Below are 20,754 nucleotides of genomic sequence, written 5' to 3'. Positions count from 1 at the left end.
AAAGGATAGAAGTCTCTATCAGTAATTATTTTAAATGTAAATGGGTTAAAATCTCCAATTAAGACAGATTGGCAGAATGGATTTTCTTCAGTATAACTAAATGGTGTCTACAAAAGACCCACTTAAGTCCAAACGCTTATAAAAAGATTACATGAAATATGTTTTCATTCTTTCAAATAGTAATGAAAATATAGTAAGGGTGGCTCTCTGGAAAATTAGCCTTAAAGGTTATTAGAGACCAGGACACTACATATTAATTAAAAGTTCAGTGCAAAAATATAAATACTTAGGTATCTAATGATATATTAAAAGGACAGAATTAAGGAAAGAACTAGACATCTTGGCAGTAACAGACTTAGAATCCCACTGAGGGGATTAAACTGGATAATTTCAACTGCTGTGTCTTAAAGTTTGCTGATGCTGCTTCCACTTCACAAGAGCTCAGCAGAAGGTGATCTTTTTAGTTGTCTTTCAACTCGTAATTGTGTTGGTTCTCCTATAACTTGTATTTCTTCATTAACCATCTTTATTTGGGGAGATGACATTCTTCTAGTTCTTAGACCTCTTTTGGCCTTTGTTTAGTTCTTTGAACATTTACAACAGCTGGTTTAAAGCCTAGATCTAGGTCTGACTTCTTCCTTGGAGACAGTTTGCTGGCTGCTTTTTCTTTCTAGATGGTTCATACTTCCTCTTTCCTGGGAGACTTGTAATTTCTTGCTGGACATGTTAACTGGAAGTCCGATCTTCCCCTCCTTCTGTTTTGTTGTTTTTGTTGTTGATCCTGCTGTTCTTTCTTGGATTCAAACAGTACTTTACAAACTTAAGAGCCTTCACTAAGCTAACTGCCATGTGTAGCTACCAGTCAGCTAATAATTGGACAGATTTCTCTTTGTAAAATGTTTGAGAGTGCAAGCAGAGGAGAGGCAGAGAGAGGGGGAGAAAGAATTCTAAGCAGACTCTATGCTGTCAGTGCAGGGCTTGATCTCCGGAATCACAGGATTTTGACCTGAGCGAAAATCACGAGTTGAACACTCAACCGACTGAGCCACAAAGGCACCCCAGGCAGATCTCTTTAACTGCCTCAGCTCTTAAGTCTCCAAGCTCTTGCTAAGTGAATGTGTGTGTGTTGTAGATCAAGCTGTCAATGTTCTTGTAGGCAGTTTATGACTTTTCAGCCTTTACTTCCTGTTAGCACAGGGCCAAGATCAGCTAGAGGTAAGAAATCAGGACCTTCTCAGGTCTTCCCTGGGTATGCAACAGCTCTCACCTATGTGTGGCCATGTAGATTTCCAGGAACAAGCTGGAACTTTTCAAATCATGCTGTAGAATTCTCATTCCCAATTTTTTTTCCTTTTAAGCTTTTGGGTCAACCTTTATTATCCCCAATTGGTAATGATGCCTCAGACCTCCATGATGTTCACAATTGCCACTGAGTGTCTTCAACAAACACCCTGGTATAGGACTTGTCATAATCCTTCCTGAGAATGGAGATTTCCAGTGGTGGTTCAGGCCAAATCGTGAAAATTCTATTAATGTGGTTGTGGAGAAGCTTCCAGCTCCAAGTTGTTCTGTTCTTTCCAGTGGCTGCTGGTTCTCCCACCCACCATGGGAGTAATGTTTGTTGGCTGTAAGTAAAGTTGTAAGGCTGTTGTAATGTTTGGGCTACCCTGAGGCTGGGGAGAAGGAGAAAACACACTGAAGATCACTGCTATGACTGAGATGGAGTCATTTCTCTTGAAGAAATGCTACTGATGGTTAGCCTTTGACTAGTCTGAAAAGTTCTAAAGTCGACTTGACTTATTTTGCCAGTGTTCTCCCTACTTCTAATAGAAGAGTAAATTTTCAGAGGTTGTTCCTCAAACTAAGGAGTTCTTACAACAGCCATTTTGGTCTCAAACATTTCCTTCATCTTTAAAAATGACCTTGGTGTTTTTGAAGTGTCTGGACCAGTTATCTACAGATCATCCCATATTGTGGACAGAATCCATCCACTATTTCAAATGTCTTTTTTCCCCACAGAAAATTCTGGTGTTAAACCATAATTTCTCCGTGTCCTCTGGAGGAGGTAATATGGGGGAGATGGAGAAATTAAGACTATCAAAAAACTAATAGCAAAAGTATTTAAGGAGAAAAATGATAAATGTTGCTTATTTATTGTTGATAGGATCTTTTGTGGATTTAATTATAATCAACAGCACTTTTTTTTTTAACGTTTGTTTATTTTTGAGACAGAGACAGAGCATGAACGGGGGAGGGGCAGAGAGAGAGGGAGACCCAGAATCTGAAGCAGGCTCCAGGCTCTGAGCCATCAGCCCAGAGCCTGACGCTGGGCTCGAACTCTGACCGCGAGATCATGACCTGAGTTGAAGTTGGACGCTTAACTGACTGAGCCACCCAGGCGCCCCTCAACAGAACTTTTGGTATGACTGGGTAGAGAAGGTGTACTAACATTGCAATAACCTACTCCTAATAAACCACATAATAATGTGTACAAACAGGAGTTCCCATAGAAATTCACTAATTCTGATACATCATAAGTTATTTCAACCTTTAGTGCTAATACCTAAATTGTACTTCTAGTGCAGATATCTATATTTTTGCATGGTATATGGTAGAGTATACCTGCAACTTCTGCATTAGCAATTTTGTAGATATTAGAGGGGAAACAGGAATCGCCATTCAATTACTAAAGGCTACTAGCACTTCCTACAAAAAGTTTTCCCTGATGCAATTAGCAATATCTGTCAAACCTGACAATTGTCAAAGTGAAATCTTAAAATTCCCACTTGTGTTATGCTTTCCATTTTCAGTCACTTTCTCATTAAAATACTAAATACCACCAGTCTATTACAGGACTTGTGCGAGGTAGAGAGAACTTGGTTGTCCAATTCCCCCCACCCCCACAAGTGGACTTCTTCCCACTACAAGATAATGGTTGCAAATAAGAGTTTAAGGCTTACAAACAAGTAAAAATGTTTGTTTTTCCTTCTACTGAGCCCAGAAGCTTTTCTAAGCCCATGGTCTAAGTCCAAGTCTGGCTGTCCTAGAAAAGAATTCCTTTTCCTAAAAGAGACCTCGAAATTTAATGAAGTGAAATCCTATACCTTTATATTTAATACTGGACTATCAGAGTTTATTCACTCTAGGATACTTGGAAGCCATGAATCACTGAGCTAAGTAAATAGTGAAGAAATTCTAAGATTTCTCCCACATCCAGCTTGGCCAAGACACAAACCTATGATAAATAAAGGGATTCTAAAACAAGCGTCTGACAAATTTAGCGATGGAAATTTCAAGTCTCCAATTAAGTATCGTAATTGATTGTTGAGAAGGCATCTTTCCAAACAATTACTTTCAAAACTTTGCAAGTGCTGAGCACTAATTTTAACCCAATTATCTCCACATATCTTCTGAACAAATCAAAGTCCAAGATCAGAGTTCTTCAGTAAAAACTGTTCTTTTCCTATCCAATTCCCTTGCTAAAATTGGGACATCCCCCTCCTTCCCCGCCACCGCAATCCCTACTTCAGAACTTCCACATTTTAAAGCCAACAAACTCAGGAACATATTCATTGGTTTGTCTTTCCCCAAAACAAAGAAACTTAAACTATTTTTGTGCTGGTGGTTGTTTATTTTGCTCTCCCTTGTGCCTTGGGGGCTGGATATCTAATAGCTAGTTCTCATTAGTAGAATATAAATCTAGGACCCTGGAGGCAAGGGACTCTGGCAAACCTATGCTGCAGGCTTGATAAAGTAAAATGGAAACAGAATCCATTTCCTTACCTCTAAATGCATGTGCTTGCCAAATAGGAACTTGAGAGGTGTCCTGCGTGATTCCCCGTTACCCTGTGGACTCTGGGGACCTGAATGCTGGGGAGAAGTGGCTATTGAGCCTCTGTAGCGGAGACCCTGGAAGTTAGATTTGGTCACTCTAACTCTTTTTCCTTAAAAACGTCACTGTAGGTATTTCAAGCAAAAAATCTCTAATTCAGAGACTCACACACTTACAAAATCACCAGAATGATGTCTCCCTGTACCTTGAATTATATGGCACTTGATGCCAAAACACAAGATTGGCTACTTCCTAGTGTCCTGTAGAGATTATAGAACAAAAAGGCCACATTCGTACTTTTCCCTTTTCAGTGCAAGGCATGGTCAGAGGAGCAGAGCTTTTTAAGTCTTCCCTAAAAGAATGTAGCCTGTCTTCTAGCTATGGGGTCAGTATATAAGAAAAACTCAAGTATTAGTCCTTCAAGTGGCAAATTTACTAAAACTTAGCTTCATATCTGTATCAGGGCTCTTAGGTGAAAGTCTGTTTCATTCATATAATCCCCTTTCCAATCTCCAGAATTCTCCATCATGAAACTACAAATCCTGCAGAGTTCCACTTCTGCCAAAGTAGCCCCTCCTCCCCTGGCTGAGGCCCCAGATCCCCCATGCACCCTTGCCTGGAGCTGTGGTATAGACCTGATCTGAGGAAGTTACCTCGAAGGGGATTCTGCATCTGTACCAATTCTCACTTCCTCCAGGCCCATTACAATCGAATCATCCCAGCGGACAGAAGTTGAACATAGGAAGCAATAGCTTACATGCTGTCAGAATTGCAACTTTTGGTTGTCACATCAGCTAAAGCATAGGTGTGTGTGTGTGTGAACTAATTACAAGGGTGCTGGACCAAGGAAGATGACCTGGAATCACCTTGGTCCAAAATCCTCAGGAAAAGAGCCCTTCCTATAAAGGTTCAGATGTAATGCGTGGTCCCTAGCAACAAACAGCTCGGTGTCGGTCTGTATTAAGTGAAGTCAAGGTGCCGGAACCTCTCACGTAGAGGAAGGAACCTCAAGACTCTGGAAGATGTACATGTCAGCATGTGGGTTGAGTAGTCTCTGGCTGCCTTGCTCCAGGGTTCCTGCAGCCATTTGACAACCACTCCCCTCTACTGCACCACCTCTGCCTTGCTTTTGGCCCCAGGACGGCTCTGCTGCTGTCGTGTGAAGACCTGTGGGAGCCCGTGTCTCCATCTTGGTTCAGGCACCCATCTAGAATTGCAAGGTAGTTGCTATCTGGCTAAAGCAGGATGGAATATTTATAGAATTCTTCTATCCTATTTTGTGCCTTGTATGGCACCTTCTATATGGTTCCTCAGAGGGTTCCAGAAGTGTTTTCTTTGTCCCAGTTTCCAGAAGTGATAAGGACCCCAGATTTCACCACCAGATGCTAGCAGTGGCCCGAGGGGGCTTTCCTATTGAAGTGCATGTGGTGGCTGCCACCAGCCTCCCGTCTTTATCTGACGGTTTCCCTGGCCACTGGTGGCTACTCTGCTTGCACACCTGTTTGAAGTGCCTGAGAATTTGTGCCCTGAAGCCACCTGACAGTATTGAGCTCTGGTTACCTATAGGGTGAACATAATTGATAATGTGCCATGGTGTGGAAGATGATCCCTAGAAGTGCTGGCAAGCTAATGGGAAAGTGAGGGAGGAGAAGGCAGCAAGGAGTTCCTCTCTCCAGGGTTGCTTCTAGGGGGACTTTCAGACCCTTAAACTGAAAGGTTTAAGGTTGACTGCAAGTGGCCTTAGGAAGTAGATGATCGAAATGGAAACCTGTCAAAAGATCAACGAAGCACATTAAAAGGAATACTTTATATAAGCAAAAATCCTTTCAAATTGGGCAGCACCATCCCAGAGGGTGTTAAGAGCATTCCACAGACAGGAGCCAGGGGAAACACTTCTATGTGGTAGGCATGGAAGCAAAGAAGGAGTTGCTCCCCTGGCTGTGGCTTAAAGCCTACATGGCTATTTGTGACTGGCTGTAGGTGGGCAGTTAAAATCCCTGGCACGCTGGAGATCCCATTACTAGGACCTTCCCTGTAGTTGATCAGGATGCGAAGTAGATGGAAGAGGGATCTCTGACAAGGGACATGTGACAGTGTCTGGAGATGGTCTTGTTTGTCACATACAGGGTTGGTGGGGGGAGACTACTCCTGCCATCTAGTATGTAGAGGCCAGGGATGCTGCTGAACAACCTGTCCTGCTAGCACAGCCCCAGTACAAAGATTACTTGGCCCAAGTACACTCCATGGGGATCATAAGAACCCCAGGAACCTATTGAGTCTTCAGTTATGCTGACCTCTGGGGTTTATGATCAAAACTGCCCAGATACAGCTGTAACCCCCAAGAACCCCAAGCAAGGGTACCCACCCAGCTGAGCTCAATCAACCCACAGAACCGGGAGAGAGTGTAAGGCCTTACTGTTTTAAGCCACTGAGAATTGGGGTGGTTGTTTACACAGCAATAGATGAACAGTAAGCTAACATGGTTGTTTTTGTTCTCTCTCCTGCTCCCAACTGAAAGAACCTTCACAGAGTGTCTTTTACTTAAGTTTTTCCTGTGAGGTCTTAGAACAGCTGCTTTGTTTATTCAGGCTAATTCTCTATTTTGATTCTCGAAGTCCTTCATAAGTCTCAGTTCTCCTCATGTGGAGGACCTCAATCCACAAAGGTGAGTGGGAGAGTCCCTTTCAACACGGACTGTGCCGGGATTCCTGCTACAACCGTTGGACTCTTCCCAAGAGTCCACCAGCTGCTAGAGAGTTCTCACTACCTTACCAGACTGGTTATCTTCAGCATGATTTGGGAAAGGCATTCACTCATTCAGAGCTCTGAGAATGCCTGACTGCCTCTGCACATGTTTGTGGAGCTAGGTCTACTGAACACGTTAAGTAGCAGGAGCTATTTTCTCCCCACTGTGAGTTGGATCACTTATTGATATAAAATAGCCCTTTGCTTGATTTCATACCATGTTTGGAATCAATGGATCCATGCCACCTTTCTGTTCATTGGCATTGCCCTGCAATAAAAACAGAAGTTTCAAGACAGGAGGGTAAACAAGCTTGAGTTTCTTACAAGGAACATGTGGCTGAAGTGTTTTTTAGTCCATTCTGAGAGTTGGGCATTTGTTTTTGTTTCTTACATTTTTTTCTTAATGTTTATTCATTATTTTTGAGAGAGACAGTGAGCGGGGGAGGGAGAGAGAGAGGAGACACAGAATCGGAAGCAGCCTCCAGGCTCTGAGCTGTCAGCACAGAGCCCGACGCAGGGCTTGAACTCAGACTGTAAGATCGTGACTTGAGCCAAGGTCAGACGCTTAACTGAGCCACCCAGGCACCCCGTATTTGTTTTTTTAATAAATGGGTTTAAATCCTTCGTTTCATCTTTGCCATCACTGTTTGTTACAATAGCGTGTGGTGCTTTCGATCTTGGCTGCTCACAGGTGGAGGTGAGACCAGTATAGTCAGGTGATTTCCCAGAGAAGCTTTTTCCCAAATGGGAAGCAGTGGTGTGGGCACCAAAAACAAAAAACCCAAAACAAAAACAAAACCAGCCATATTTAAGCCAGTTATGTTGCTATAAGTGGGTTAATGATAAGCAGGTAAATGCTAGTGTCGTTGCAAGGAGTAAATCTGGTCATGTGTGTATGTAAACCTGAACTCCACATATATCCAAGCTAAATGTAGATAAATACTAAAATTAAGTTTCTTTAAACTTTAAGTTTTGAGAGAGCGAGCACATGAGCAGGGGAGGGGGCAGAGAGAGGGGGAGAGAGACTCCCAAGCTGGCTTCAAGCTGTCAGCACAGATCCCAATGCGGGGCTCAAACCCATGAAGCGTGAGATGGTGACCTGAGCTTGAAATCAGGAGTCGGGCACTTCACCCGACTGAGCCACGCAGGTGCCCCTTGAATTAAGTTTTTAAACGATATCTGCCATTCAGAGAACAATGTCAGATCTACAAGATCCCAGATTACCACTACTAAACTAAGAAGTCTGGAGTCTATTACTGCAAAAGCTTGAAGTGTGTGGTTCGTTGTAAAGAGGGGGGAAACCCAAACTAAATCTACAGAGGGCTTTCTGACCCAGGCCCTAATAACCATGCCCCGCGGGCTCTGGTTCCCCACGGGTTCCAGAACACTGGGAGGCAGTGGTGGCTGCTTCCGCAAACCCTTTGGGCTACAATCTCTTGACTTTGCCTTCACCGGCGCTAACGCTACTACCCAATGACTCCAAGTTAAGCAAACACTCACTGCAGCCTCAAAGTGTAGAGGAGAATGGTGTTGTCTCTGGAGGCATGGTGTCCAGGAGAGCAAAGGAGGGGGCTGCGTCCACATGCCTGGTTTACTCTTCCCCAGTGTCCCATTCAGTCCAACTTCCTCTCTCCTGGATGCAAAATGAAGATCTGGGACAAAGACAGAAGCTAACATTCATTGAACCCTGGCCGCCTAAAAGGAAACATCCAAAGTAGAGAAGGAAATCCCCCTATAATACTCACACAGGAGAATCAAATGACAGCCCCAGTGGCACATCTGGAACCCCACACCCCTGTCCTGGCTCTCTCCTCTCTCCCCTGCCTCTTCATTACATCCTTTCCCTTTGCCCGGCCTTCACGTGTTCTCCCAAGGTCTGCTCCTTGGTCTGCTTTCTCTGTTAGCACTCTGCTTCCGGAGTGAGCTCATTTAGGACCTTAAATACCAAAAACAGATTTGGATAGTAAGATTACACTAGATATGGAAAACTGAAATTTCTAACTAAAATACAACCAAAATCTAGATTGTATTAGGACTATAAATGTCAACCCAGGAACGTGGTAGCATATCAAACTGTTACTCCTAGGGCGTGGCTGAATTGTCCCCTGCAGATCTCCTCTGGCCCCCTTCATTGATGGACATCTGAGCTAATGGGTGGTTGGTGTACGATCAGGCTCAGCTGTGTCCTTCTCTGGGCACTGGCATTGGCGGAAAAGACCTGCATCCCCAAGGTTCAAGGTTACACCCTCCTTGTGGATGTAGGTGTGCAAGCCTCCTTGCCTCGATCCAAGACCACTCTGATGGGGCAAAGGCAGAGGACTGGAAAGGAGAGTTTGGGCTGCCAGCCCCCCAGGGCTCTCTGGACGTGGGTGATCATCAGAATTGTTGTTTCACATAAATCTCACCTTTGAGCTTGTTTCCATGGAACCAACCTGCAGCATTATAGACGATGACCAAATCTGTTTTAGCCCAAGAATGTAAAAATTCGACATCAAGAATTCTACCCTGTTAATGGTACAAATTATGTGACAAAGGAGGTAAAAAAAAAAAAAATTAATGGCTATCCAAATGTCATTTCCCATAAACCAGCAGTAATTCCTAGTAAAAATTATGTGTAAAAGAGGATTAATCAAAACTACCTCTGGGTTTTAATAAAACTGACCTTAATATCTGAAAATATGAAAAGTTCTTGTAGCACTTGCTGTTATACATTATAAATACTGGGAAACATTAACAAGCATAATACACAAAAGTAAATACTCAGAACAAATATTTGAAAAAGTGACCATTCTTTATTTATAGATGCTATAATTACATAACTATAAACCCAGAAAGCCCTGGACACTTTGCTCTGAAAATCTTGGTTTGTTTTTTTAACTTGTTATGGTGAAAAATCCATCACATCTGTACCCAAAAATAAATAGCATTTCCCTATATTAACAAAAAGCTAGAAATTAAAATGACATAAAATCCCATTCACAGTAGCAATAAACCTATAAGATATCTAGAAACTTGCCAAAAATGGTCCAGAATCAATATGGAAAATGTTACAAAATCTTAAGGATATAAAACCAGACCTGAACAAGTGACAAGACCTATTATGTCCCTGGACGGGAATATGTTTAATTATGACTAACAAGTTATAATTTATAACATCTGAAATCTGACCTCTTGATCTAAACACATAAAGGCAACAGAGTCTAAAGATAGGAACGTAATGTTTTCAACCAGAATCCTAAAGATCACTTTTAAATGTAATCAAGTGATTTAAATTTTATGAAGAAATGTTCAAATGAACAAATTCAAAGTGTGTGTTCAAAAACTGACTCCTGGGGCTTTTTCCCTGTCAGGTATTAGGACTTCTCACAAAGCTACTCTAAGATAACAGCATGTGGGGTGCCTGGGGGTTCAGTCCGTTAAGCATCCAACTTTGGCTCAGGTCATGATCTCATGGTTCGTGGCTTTGAGCCCTGTGTTGGGGTTTGTGCTGACCGCTCAGAGCTTGGAGCCTGCTTTGGATTCTGTGTCTCCCTCTCTCTCTCTGCCCTCTCCTGCACACTGTCTGTCTCTCTCTCTCTCTCAAAAATTAAAAAAATAAAACCAAACAGAAAACAGCATGTTATTGTCCGAGGAACACACATATAGTCTGGCACACACTTCATCTGATGAAGATTCTGAGGGCGTTATTTTACCCCACTGTGGGTCCTGGATCGTTAATGGCTCTGCAAAGTGATTCCACTCCCCTTTGCCCCTGGCCCCCAGGCTTGGGAAAAACCTTTGCAAGTATGTCTGGGTTTGTTTTTTTTTTATCATTCCTTTTGAACAGGTTGTAACACCTCATGGGTTTCCTCGTTAATTAGGTGAAAATTTTAACATCATGTTCATCTTTATGAGAATCCTCACTTAGATGAAAAAGTTAAACATGGGTCTCCTGGATGGCTCAGTTAAGTGTCCAACTCTTGATTTAGGCTCCAGTCATGATCTCCCCTCCAAGTCCGCCTTCGCGCTGGGCACAGAGCCTGCTTAAGATCCTATTTCCCTCTACCGCTTGAGCGTTCTCTTTTAAAAATTAAATAGAAAAATAAACACATTTTGGAGGTCTTCCCTTGGGATGCCCAATGGATGCACCTATCAGAGTCGGCTAAACTTCACCAAGGAAATGCTGCTTGTGGGCTGTGTTAGCCCATCTATATCTGTCTTGGGTCACAGCAGCCATAAAACATTGCTGACTTTTTCTAATCTTAATTTTCTTCTCTATTAATCTTGTGTCTTGTTTTTTTGGTTTGTGGCCCCTTAAGTAATTTCTTCTAGGGGCCACAGTGATTGGAAATTTGGTTTTATGATCTCCCCACTAAGTGATCTCTGTAAATTGACCAACAATTTCTAGAGATCTATTTTCTATTGGGTGAGAGAAGACTGAGAATCTGACTTGTTAGTCTTCGTCTATCTTGACCTCAATTAGTAATCCTGTCCTCACCAGGAAGGAGAACATCTCTTTAATCTCTAGACTGGAGAAGTTTGTGGGTCTGTGTTTATCCTTGACCCATGGCTAAGATTGCAGAATTGAAGCTATAAGCTCTCTGTATGTCTGCGTCTATAATTCAGAAAGCCTTCTACCTCCAAGTAGTAATGTTTCCCTACATCCAAATGGCATTAATTAATTAGATTATAACATCTCTTAAAGTAAATGAGCTCTCTTCTGATTATCTTCTGAAGATAAGCACTCATGATTAGAATATCCTTAATTCTGGGAAAATAAGGAGATTATAATGTAAGACTTCTAATATGCTAAATGAAGAAGCAAATCCTTAAAATGTCATTCCTGGGGTTCCTTCATGGCTCAGTCAGTTAAGTGTCCAACTCTTGATTTTGGCTCAAGTCCTAATCTCAGGCTTTGTGACCGAGTCCCTGCTTCGGCCTCTGCACTAACAGCACAGGGTCTGATCAGGATTCTCTCCTCTTTCTCTGCCCCCCCCCCCCCCCCCCCACTCACATGCATGCGTGCTCTCTCTCTCTCCCCTCACCATTCCTGCAAAATAAACTTAAAAAAAAAAAAACACTCCTTATAAAACCAAGTCGGTGAAAAGATAATCCATAGACTAAGGAAAAGATCTTTGGAAACCATATGTCTGATGAGGGACTTCTACCCAAAACATAAAAAGAACTCTTACAACTCAATAGCAAAAAGATAACCCAGTTAAAACTGGACAATCGACTTAGCATTCCTCCAAAGCATGTGTACACATGGCCAATAAACACACGAAACTATGCTCAAAATCATTAATCGTTAGGGAAATGCCAAACAAAGCCACAGATGCCACTTCATGCTCCCCAGAATTGCCATAATTCAAAAAGACGATGAAGTGGAGATACTGGAACTCTCCTATGTTACTGGTGGGAAAGTAAAAGGGTGCAGCCGCTTTGGCAGATTCTCCATTTTAAACACCAAACTCTTTTCCAGAGTTACCTGTGACTCAGCAATTCTCCTAGGTGTCTACCTAGAAGACAGGAAATCAGCTGTCCATGCAAAAACTTTTACGTGAATGTTCATAGTAGATTCATGATCACCCCAAAGCTGAAACCACCCAGCTGTCCATCAACTGACGAGCACATAATACAACATGTGGTTATCCATACGATAGAATGCCAGAAGCAGTAAAGAGGAATGAGGTACTGATCCACGCTACAGCTTTATGGGCTTAAGAAGAAGTTATGCTAAATGAAAACCCATACAAGACACCGTATTGTATAATTCCATTAATACGAACTGTCATCATAGGCAAAGCAATGGAGGAAAAATACGTTAGTGGTTGCCTAGGGCTGATGGAAGTGATGGCTTTCAGGGGTGACAGAAATGTCCCAAAATCTGTGGTGATTTTTGTATAACTATAAATCTACCAAAAACGTTGCATTAATACACTTAATCCTGAATTTTATTATATGTATATTAGACCTCAAAGCTACTTTTAAAAAGCCCATGCAAATATTTTAATAACTCAAGTTCACCTAATTTAAATTTTTAGCAAGTGGAGACTAATATTTTTAATAAAAAGCTAGGTCTTTGATTTTTATCAGTGTTTAGAATATTCACATTTTTCATAATCTTAAATATGTAGGAATGATGTTGGCTCTTCTGAGCAGTAAACCTGTATCCGTTTAGGACAAACATCCCCAAGTAGAATAAAAATACGTGCTTTTAACTAACCAGGCTCATTATGATGATGAACTTGGGTTTATTTCGGCCTTATATTTTGTGATTTGTCAACTTCAAGGTTTTACGTTAAAAATCTTAGAAGTCTTGGGGGCGCCTGGGTGGCGCAGTCGGTTAAGCGTCCGACTTCAGCCAGGTCACGATCTCGCGGTCCGTGAGTTCGAGCCCCGCGTCGGGCTCTGGGCTGATGGCTCAGAGCCTGGAGCCTGTTTCCGATTCTGTGTCTCCCTCTCTCCCTGACCCTCCCCCGTTCATGCTGTCTCTCTCTGTCCCAAAAATAAATAAACGTTGAAAAAAAATTTAAAAAAAAAAAAAATCTTAGAAGTCTTTTAACTACTAGGTTAACACTCCCTGGATTCCTAGATGCTTTCTAAGTAAAACAGAAGCATGTCACATGGATTACTAAGCTTATTATTTTTATACACTACGAAGAGGCTATATCTTTGGGTCTGTTAATATTTTCATTTTCGCCACTGAGAAGTTTATAAGGAATGTGGCAAAAGCTGTGTTATGTGTAATCATGACCTTTGATAGATAAAATGCTGGTGTATGGCCGACATTTCTCCATTCCTTCTGCCTGTTTGTCTCTGCGAAAGCACTAGTTACTTGGTTCTAGAGTTACCAGTCTGTTGAGCCTGCCCTTGGCAGCAATGGTCTCCAACAAATACAACCATGTATGTGCTTCTGGTTTGCAAATAAGAGTAGTTTGGTCTTAGAGCACAGCGTTCAGGATATTTCTTCTTCTCTCTCCAAACCCCTGTATACTCCTCAAAGTTCTTAAGCTCTCAAGAACTCGGGTATTAATGTCCAGTCTGAGACTTTTTATGTGGACTTGCTAGCAAAGCAAACTTCCGGCCTGTAAGGTAAATTAACACCCTCAATGCACCTATGTGCTTAATCAGGCCAGAACTAAGGAGACCGGCCTTCCTCTGTAATCAAGAAAACTTCAAGACTAACTTCGATTATTGTGTCTCAGTGGAAAATGATGGAAGAGTGTGTTTATAGCCCTCCCTTCTGAGTGGGATTCTGACTCTATGGGAGCTATTTGATAATTCTAAGTTGTCACTGATTGATAAAAGTACAAAATAATTCTCACTATGAAATATGAATGAAACCTCCACACCCCCTCCCCCCCAAAAAAAGAAAAAAACTCCAACATTTCTGCTCCATGGGCACATCCAACATTTTTTAAAATGATTTATTTATTTAGAAAGCATAAGCAGGGGAGGGGCAGAAAGAGGTGGGGAGAGAATCTTGAGCAGGCTCCACGCTCAGTGCAGAGCCTGATGCAGAATTCGATACCACAACACTGGGGTCATGACCTGAGCCGAAATCAAGAGTCAGACACTTAACCTACTGAGCCCTACCCAGGTGCCCCACGTTTTTGGTGGTGGTAGTGGTGGTGTGTGTGTGTGTGTGTAAGTCATTTCAACATTTTTGATCTATAAACGTGTTCTTTGAATTCTTCTCAAACTGGTTATGGCATCTCCTCAGCTTCCTCATTATTTACTTAAAATATTTAATGCATCATATTTATACCTGTATGAAGGTCATGACTTCCCTTTCCCCGAAATTCTCTTAACACAGTTTTGTTGTCCTGATTTGCATACCCTGGGAAGCTCCCTCTCTGGTGAAGGCTGCATTTCAGTTCAGTGGGAAAAGGACTGGGGTGTGACCGCCACTGGTGTACCTGGCCCCCTCTCTGGGAGAGAACATTCTAGACCTCCTAGAACATACCACATAGGAAAGTGAGCTCCAAGTGGATTAAAGGTATACATGTACGAATGTAAGAACCTAAAGATTTTAAAAATAAAAATGTGAATGATGAATCTACTAGAAGAACACTTAAGAGAAATGCTAATCAAACTGGTGTGCTGGAGACCTTCCTGAGCCAGGACAGGAAAGTATGCCATTTGAATATTAAGGATGCTAACTTTTATCTTTCCTATGGGTTACATAAGATTCTTGCTCGTAAAATTGGTATTAAAAGGATGAACATTCTCTCAGGCTATTTGTGTTTTGACTGTATAATCTTGTTACTCAAAATTTTGCACACTTCAGTCCAATTTTTCTTACCATAGGGTTTCCTGTCTTGCTAAGGAAGGTCTCCATCATACCAAACTATTTTTCTATCCATACGTAGCTCTTCATAGCTCTATGAATAGAAAACAGATCTGGACAGTTACGCACTACGGCATAGAGACTTTTTCTGGAGCTGGGATTATGGGTGACTTTATTCTCCTCTCTCGGATTCTGTTTGCTTATCTCCTTAAGCAATATATGTTCGTTGTAGAAAAACTACAAAAGCAATCTAAGAATTTTAAATGCCTTCTCTCTAGAAGGACACGTAAAAGACATCAAGGGTATGGGCTTTGACGTCCACACTACCTCCCTCCAAATCCGTGCCCCAGGCTCTTAGTGAAGGGGGCACCACAAGCAGCTTGCTTTCCCTCTGCCTGATCTCCTCTTCTCCAGTGTACAGGGAGTTAATTGCAGACCGAGAGGCTTGTTGAGGTTGAGATGCTGTATGTAAAGTGCCTCCTATATAGTAGAGACTCAATAAATAGTAGCTGTAATGAGATCTGTCGATCAGGTATCCTCCTGAGTAGGGTATCACAGTTTGGCATTATCAACTTTTTAGATCACTATTTGGGGGGGGGGTAGAATAAACTTTCCTGTGTATTATAGGATGCTTAGCATCCCTGACCTCTACCTACTAGAACCTCCCCGCCCCCCACTACTGGGCATCCAAGTACCTCTGAAGGCCTCCCACCACGACTGAAGAGACGACTGGGGTCCATGACTAGCCGAGCGCTGTCTGTGATCAGTGGGAATAGGACCATGCTGCCATGTCCAAACTCAAGGGGATGTAGGTGACCCCCCGGCCCCCCCAACCCCCGTGTAGAATGTGTATTTGTGCACAAGCTGTCAGAGCAGAAGGTTCCAGGTCATTCCAGGGGCTGCCTTTTGGTTGTGGAATCCTTGGACAGCACTGGGGCTTACTCAGGCGAAGGGCCTGGTGCAAAGGGAGCCCCGAGGGTATGCTCAGTGCCCGTGTGGGCTGAAAATTCATCTGGACTCTGCCTTCCTGATGCTCGGTTATTCCGGGATTCTCCCAAGCCATGCGGGAGAGCAGGTGTTAGTGTGAGAAAGGTGGGATGGTGTGTATGTGATGCACAGGTGGCCGAGCACAGATAAAGGGCCTGGCACGCAGTACGTTGGCCATTGGAGATTAGTACGAAGACCACCGATCGCTTGAGACCCTGCCCGTCCCAGGTCCTGCTTCATTTCCTCAGCAGGCCTGTAAAAATACCTTTCCTTGGCTATTATTTCCAGGACCCCCGTGGGGTTCAATGCTCTTGAGCTTGAGCATTGGTCTGAGGGGAAAGACCGGCAGTGTAAAGTAGGATCATCAATCAGGCAGTGTCCTTGTTGAAAGTCCTTACGCCTTTGCTTTGTGCTGCCCCGGTCCTGAAGATGGGAACATGTGTGGCTCTGGGAAGCCTTGCCCTCCTTCCCACCTCAGGTGGGTAATCAGGGAATGAGGGTTGTGGCTGCCTTCCTCCCACCCCCCTACACCCCCACCGACCCCAGGAGCCTTGGAGCTGTATCCCTAGCTCTCCCATTAAGCAAGAACATTGACCGGCAGCTGCAAATAGTAATTTCCTCCATCTCGCTTGTTCTGAGGCTGCGTTCTTCCCAGGCCGTCCACCACTGACTAAGCACTGGGAGGTACTATGGCTTTGCCACATCTGTCTGATGCGGCCTTCTCCAACCAGCCGCCTTTGCTCTGGAGCTCCTGGCTGAGTTGACTTAAGTTTGGTCAGACCTCTCTTGCTCTTAGGGTTTTCTCTGTCCACCCCTGCTTCCTTGTTCTAACGGTCGCCGATGTTGTCACAATACACCTCAGGCAATCCTAGTTCTGTCTCCCGGTCGGTTTCCTGTGGCTCTGCACCCATACCACCTTCCGCCAACGGCCCCTCCAGTGCATCTGAGCAAGATGCCGCCCCTGCGGGCCCAGTGAGCCCACCTGGGCACAGAGGGGTTGGTCTTGCTGAGCTCTGGGCTTTTCAGTTTGGCCATCCTTGGGCCTGGCCCCACTGGGAGGCCTTATCCAGAAAGCTTACTCGACACCTGCTGACCTCCCACCCCTGGCTCACGCACTCCAAAATGACTTCGGCCCTCAGCACAGGCCATCCCTGCTGTTCTCTATTTCTGCCACGTTTTTAAAGTTCCTCACACAGCCCTTCCCTTCCCCCACACACCTCTGTGGTCTTGGCTCCCAGAAGGAGCCACAGCGTTTATCAACAGGGATCTGCGAGAGGCTCACAGAGCGCCCCAGTGTTCCTCTCCCCACATGCACAAAGAGCGAGTAAAAAGATCCTCCAAGGCCCAGAGCGGAGAAGGGACCAGGACAAGTCACACGGCTGGCCGTGGGCAGAGGGCCAGGGCAGTAAAAGCGTGTTCTGAGGACATTTCACCTGAGATGTTCTGTCTCCTAAAGATAGGGGGTATTGCACAGATCTCTGATCTTTGTCCCGTGAATCTCCACTAAAACCACAGGAAAGGAATTTTTTTAGGCTCTGAATCCAGATGAACAGGAAGAGGAGGGGACAGACCCAAATCGCTGTAACCAGGAAGCAGCGGGATGGTAGGACTTCCTTCTGCGAGGCATGGGATACTAACTGGGAAGTGGGCAAAGCCAGGAACCAACTGGACGTATGCCACAGGATCTGCAGAAAACTCCAGGGTTGATGGCCCCGGGCACTTCTAGAGGTGGGGTGGAAACAGGCTGAGAGGAGGAGGATTCCATGATTGTCGTCCAGAAGCCTCCGTGGAAACCCTCTCTCGCACCCCTGGGCCCCCTCCCCTCTCCCTGGTAGAAGACTGGAGCTTTGTTCACTGCAGTGAGTCACCGAATCTCTAGCCCAGAAGACCCCTGAACACTTAGGGACAGAGATGCTGTTAGAAAACCAGAGGGGGGGCCTGGGTGGCTCAGTCGGTTAAGCATCCAACTTTCACTCAGGTCATGATCTCATGGTTCGTGGGTTCGAGCCCCACGTCGGACCCTGTGCTGACAGCTTGGAGCCTGCTTCCGATTCTGTGTCTCCCTCTGTCTCTCTGCCCCTCCCCTGCTCACACTCTGTCTGTCTTCCTGCCTCTTTTTTAATATTTTTGAGAGAAGAAAAAGGAAACCCAGGTGCTAAGTGGCCGTGGTGCATACGAACGTGAGCGGCTTTGGCTCTTTTCCCTTCTCTGCTCCCAAATGCTGGCAGCCCAACCTTCGTCCTCAGACGTGAGTTGGAAAAAGTAAACTCCACGAGCTCTGACCAGCTTCAGGGATCCCTCAAAAAAGGGTCCTGCGAGGGTAGCCCACACTGAAGCTGAGTCAGAAAACTATCCTGTGCTCAGACACCCCATCAGCTCCTTATCCCCCACTCTTACACATGAGCAGACAACCAGAGGTTACCAAAAATCTGAGGGAAACCTCCAACAAAAAGCAGAGGCCAAAACAAGCGGGGGGGAACAATATGAAATCACTGGGACAAAGCAGGAAAAAATTAGGAAAAATTATTGTCCTCAGATACTGTATTCATGATGTGGAAACAGGATGCTATTTTTTTAGGGGAAAAGGTGAGAAAACAGAAAGGAGCTCTTGAAATTGGAAAAAGAAATGCAGACACAAAAAACTCCATGGGAGGACAATGTAAGATGAGTTTTCTTAATTTTTTTAAATGTCTGTTTATTTTTGAGAGGACGAGTGGAAGGGCGGTGGGCAGAGAGAAAGAGAGGGACACACGGAATCTGAAGCAGGCTCCAGTCTCTGAGCTGTCAGCACAGAGTCAGATGCAGGGCTCAAACCCACGAAGCATGAGATCATGACCTGAGCTGAAGTCAGAAGCTTCACCAACTGAGCCACCCAGGTGCCCTGGTGTTTGAGGAAATGTCCAGGAGATAAGCAAAGAACAAAGACGGAAATAGAAAATGAGCCATGCCAATAATAAAAGACCATCTCAGGCAATAGAAGCTGTGAATAGGGGTTCCAGAAAGCAAAGCCAGAGAAGAAAAGTGTTTAAAAATGTCTTCCCAGAAATTAAGGACCTGCTTTCTAGACTTAAAGGGTTTACCAAGTCCCCTTGCACACACTCATCCCTACACCTCAACATGAGGATCTAGAACAATAAAGATTGTACGTCTCGAGAGGAAAACAAACCCCATACACAGGTACACAGGACCAAATATCAGAATGTCTTTAGACTTCCTAACACCACATTAAAAGAGAATTCTGCAGCAATACCTTGAAGAATATGAGGGAAAACATTTCTAAACCAAAACTCTATTCCCATTCAGAACAGTAGCCACAATAATGGTAAAATCAAGACCTTTTTGTAGAAAGGTCTCCAAAAACGTACCTCCCATGGGACAATTTTGCAGAAAGGTCCCATAGGATATGCTCCAGCAAAATAACGGAGCACGTAGTGAAAGTGGGATTGAGGACACTGGAGATCTCGCGCGCGCGCGCGCTCTCTCTCTCTCTCTCTCTCTCTCTCTCTCACACACACACACACACACACACACACTCACGTTGAAGACCCAGAATGACTGCTGTGTACCAAGCAGTTAGTCTGGATTGCACAAGGATGAATCAGGCCAAATCTTGAGCACTGTGATTACCAAGAGACCTACTACGACCATTGCTAGATCCTGGGCTCGTTTTGTCTGAAAGTGTTTTCTTTTTCTTCAAGAGAACGTGAGTTGGGGAGAAGGGCAGAGGGAGACAGCATCTTAAGCAGGTTGCACGCTCAGCATGGAGCCTGACATGGGGCTCGGTCTCACGAACAGTGATGGGGACTCTGACGCTAAGCGATGAGATGGTCCACGGCAGTAAGTCCTAGATGCTGCTCTCCCGGGGGTGGAGCGTGTTGTCTTACTTGGTTAATATCTGCTTACAAATGTTCACCACAACTATGAAGAGTTCAGTGCGGAAGGAGAATATAAGTGGGAAAACAGTTTACATTGAGGGGGTGGGGGTGTGGGGGGGTGTGGGGGTGTGGGGAGGTGGGGTCAGGGAAACCATCTGAGACCTGAAGAATGGGTAAGGGTTGACCAGGCCCCAGGAGGGTGTGCTCCACATGGACCAAAGGAGCAGGGCCCGGGCCCCAGATGGGGAGAACACCAGATGCCCTGAAGGTGCCAAGAGAAGAGTGTGGCTAGGGAACGGCCAGGAGGAGCACGTTGGACGCCAGGCCAGCCGGGCAGGGTTCGTGGCAGGAATTCGAGCCATGGACTTCCTCTGCCCAGAACCTATTCATGGCTTCTCATCGGCTGAGGACAACAGAATCACTGGCCAGAGAGGGCATGCTCTAGCGTGTCACTTGGTCTGATTGGAGAGGCTTTGATTTAATTCAGAGCAGACCGTGATCCCTGACATCTCAAACCTCAGGAGAGCCAGGGCTGGGTGGGACCAGAGTTGGACCGTCACCTCAAAGTCCCCTACAGGCCTCGAGGCCCAAGCCCCTGGGAGAGGTTTATCCGCATGACCTTGTTCTGGTTGCTCTGGTTCACCTAGGGACAACGGAGGGTGACAGGCACGGGGTGGCCCCTGGCCCCACTACTCTGTGCTGCTGGTTTGATTGAGTGCCGTCTGCCCGGCTCCTGGAAGATGCCTGGTACAGAGGGATACTTGACAGGTCGTTTGTTGAGCCCGTGAGAGCAGGCACCAGATTTATTGTCAGCGAGGCGAGGGACGTCCGGGGAAGGGGAACGATGTGTACAGAGGAAGGACTCTGCGGCCCCAGTCCCCTGCCTGGCATTGCTGATTAAATATAGACTTCTACTCCTTCCTGCCAGGACTTTAAGAGGAGGTGGCTCGTGAGCTGACAGTGACATTAGAACAATTAAGAGTGCCTGGGGAAATCTAGACCCCACCGTGAGAGAGGTACGGAGGAGGAGTGCTTATCTCCTG

The sequence above is a fragment of the Lynx canadensis genome, chromosome F2 (assembly GCF_007474595.2).
Source record: "Lynx canadensis isolate LIC74 chromosome F2, mLynCan4.pri.v2, whole genome shotgun sequence".
Classification (NCBI taxonomy): Eukaryota; Metazoa; Chordata; class Mammalia; order Carnivora; family Felidae; genus Lynx; species Lynx canadensis.
The sequence above is the reverse complement of the archived record's forward strand: the minus strand, read 5'-3'. Positions refer to the sequence as shown.